Source organism: Otolemur garnettii, unplaced genomic scaffold (genome assembly GCF_000181295.1).
Source record: "Otolemur garnettii isolate 467f Iridium unplaced genomic scaffold, OtoGar3 scaffold00060, whole genome shotgun sequence".
Taxonomy (NCBI): Eukaryota; Metazoa; Chordata; class Mammalia; order Primates; family Galagidae; genus Otolemur; species Otolemur garnettii.
In genome coordinates this window covers 2572522-2575156 of record NW_003852455.1, presented here as the reverse complement: position 1 = coordinate 2575156, position 2635 = coordinate 2572522, and positions in this window count along the sequence as shown.

Here is a 2635-nt window from a genome sequence, read left to right as displayed (position 1 = left end):
CTGGCCATTTTTTGGTTGCAGCCATCATTGTTGTTTGGTGGGCCCAGGCTGGGGATTCGAACCCGCCACCTTAGGTGTATGTGGCTGGTGCCTTAGCCGCCTGAGCCACAGGCGCCGAGCCTGCAGATTTTTTTCAATGTGAAGGAGTAGTCTTACTAGAAAATTTTACGATTGATTGAGACATGATGGCCCAAAGGAAAGAACTCAAAAAGCTGACACCTTCAAGGAACAGGCTGACCTTCTGGAAAGCAACAGCCAAAGAAACATGACAGAACATCACAGTTAGCAACAAAAATGTAAACATGAGTACTTGGAGAGAGTCCTTGTAAGGAAAGTGGAGACTACAACAGAAAAGGAGTAAAATTTCTTTGGAGGAAGTCAGTGAAGCCACATTGGGCTGGTGCGAACAAAGGAGGCCAGTTAATGCCCAAATCTCCAGGCTGATGATCCAAGAAGTCAATAAAAAGCTTGTACAGGAATTCAGGGTGGCAGATTTCCAAGCATCAAGTAGTTGGCTCAAGAAATTTAAACTGTACAAGTCGGAGCAAGAGCAAGACTTCATCTCTACTAAAAATAGAAAAATTAGTCAGAGAATGTGGCTGGTGCCTGTAGTCCCAGCTATTTGAGAGGCTGAAGCAAGAGGATATCTTGAGCCCAAAAATCTGAGGTTGCTATGAGCTATGATGCTATGGCACTGTACCCAGGGTGACAGACTGAGATTGTCTCAAAAACAAACAAAGAAAAAAAGAAAGAAAGAAAGAAAAGAAAAGAAATTGAAACTGCCACATGAGAGCGCTCAGAAAGTCTTTTGAGGTGAATCCAATGATCCAACGAAGTTCCAGTAGATGTTGTTGATGAACTCATCAAAAAGTTCCTGGACTTCACCAGAGGCTTCAAAGATGACAACATCTTTAACACTTACAAGTTTGGACACTTTTTCAAGGTGATGCCTGACAGCAGCCTCATCATGAAGTGTGACAAATCTAAGAGCAGAAAACATTCCAAAGAATGTTTCACCGTCTTACTTTGCCCTAGCTCAACCAGAGAGAATCTAAAGCCCTTGGTGACTGGTGAATCAGGAAAGGCATACACATTCAAGAACCTAAAGCTCGATGACCTCCCCGCCACCTGGGAATCAAACAAACATGCATAGATGACTAGTGTCTTGTTTGAGTAGGTAAGGGGTATTGACTGAGAAATTAAGAAGAAACAGGTTATTGTACTGACAGTAGATAACTGTCTTGCCCACTTGCAAGTGACACTGAAATTTCTGCCTCCAACATGACCTCAAAAAATCCATCCTCTTGACCAAGGCATCATTAAGGCATTTAAAATGCATTACTGAGCCCAGCTCCTGAAGAGGGTCATTGCTAAAACACTAACCTGTGGTCTGCCTTTGGAATCAACTTCATCCACTGCAAATCAGATCTGTGGATCAGTGTTGCTTGGAATGGCCAGAAACAATATAGAAGTGTTTCAAGAAAGTTGGATTTGTCACAATCCAAAAGCATGATATTTTGGTTCCATCAGACAATCCATCTCCCAAGGCAGAATGGGAAAGAGTAGATTTTGAAGGTGTTGTTGCAATGAGTGTGGAGGTGGAGACCTATAATGAATTTTAGCCAGAAGCAGTTCTCCAAGCAATATTGACTAAAGTGCAGGCTCAGTGCCCGTAGCACAGTGGTTATGGCACTGGCCACATGCACTGAGGCTAGTGGGTTTGAACCTGGGCTGGGCCACCTAAAAAATATAACAATGACAACTGCAACTAAAAATAGGTGGACATTGTGGCAGCACCTGTAGTTCCTTGGGAGGCTGAGGCAAGAGAATTAAGTCCAAGAGTTACAGGTTGCTGCAAGCTGTGACACCACAGCACTCTACTGAGGGTGACATAGTGAGACTCGGTCTCAAAAAAAAAAAAAGGAAAAAGAAAGAAAGAAATTGTAGAGACTCCAAAAGGAGAAGATGTCAGGCATCAGATAATACACTTGAAGTCATTTGCTGTGGAAAAAAACCCTGGTATGCTGAGTGGTGTAGCCAGCATTGAGATTGCTTTCTCTATATTTGTATAATCAGAAACAGACCGGCTCGGCGCCTGTGGCGCAAGTGGCTAAGGCACCAGCCACATACACATAAGGTGGCGGGTTCAAATCCAGCCCAGGCCCACCAAACAACAATGATGGCTGGAACCAAAGGATGGCCAGGCATTGTGGTGGGCGTCTGTGGTCCCAGCTGCTTGGGAGGCTGAGGCAGGAGACTCACTTAGCCCAGGAGTTGGAGGTTGCTGTGAGCTGTGATGCCACAGCACTCTACCCAGGGGGATAGCTCAAGGCTCTGTCTCAAAAAAAAGAAAAAGAAACAGACCAAGATTGACTCTTTTTTCAGAAAGGATGATTAAGCCACAAGAAAACACTAAATGTCTTGATTTTGTATGATACTGTATATATGATTTTACTGTTTGATTTTGTATGATATTCTCTAATAAAAGTTGTACAAGAAAGGAAAGTGCATGTATTTATCAGTTTAGTAGGTCTAGTTCCTTATGTTGACCAACTCTGTGTGTTGACCAGTTTGTTACAGTCACTTGCATGGTCAACTTACAGAGATTGTACTGTAATTTCTCAATGAGAGTGTT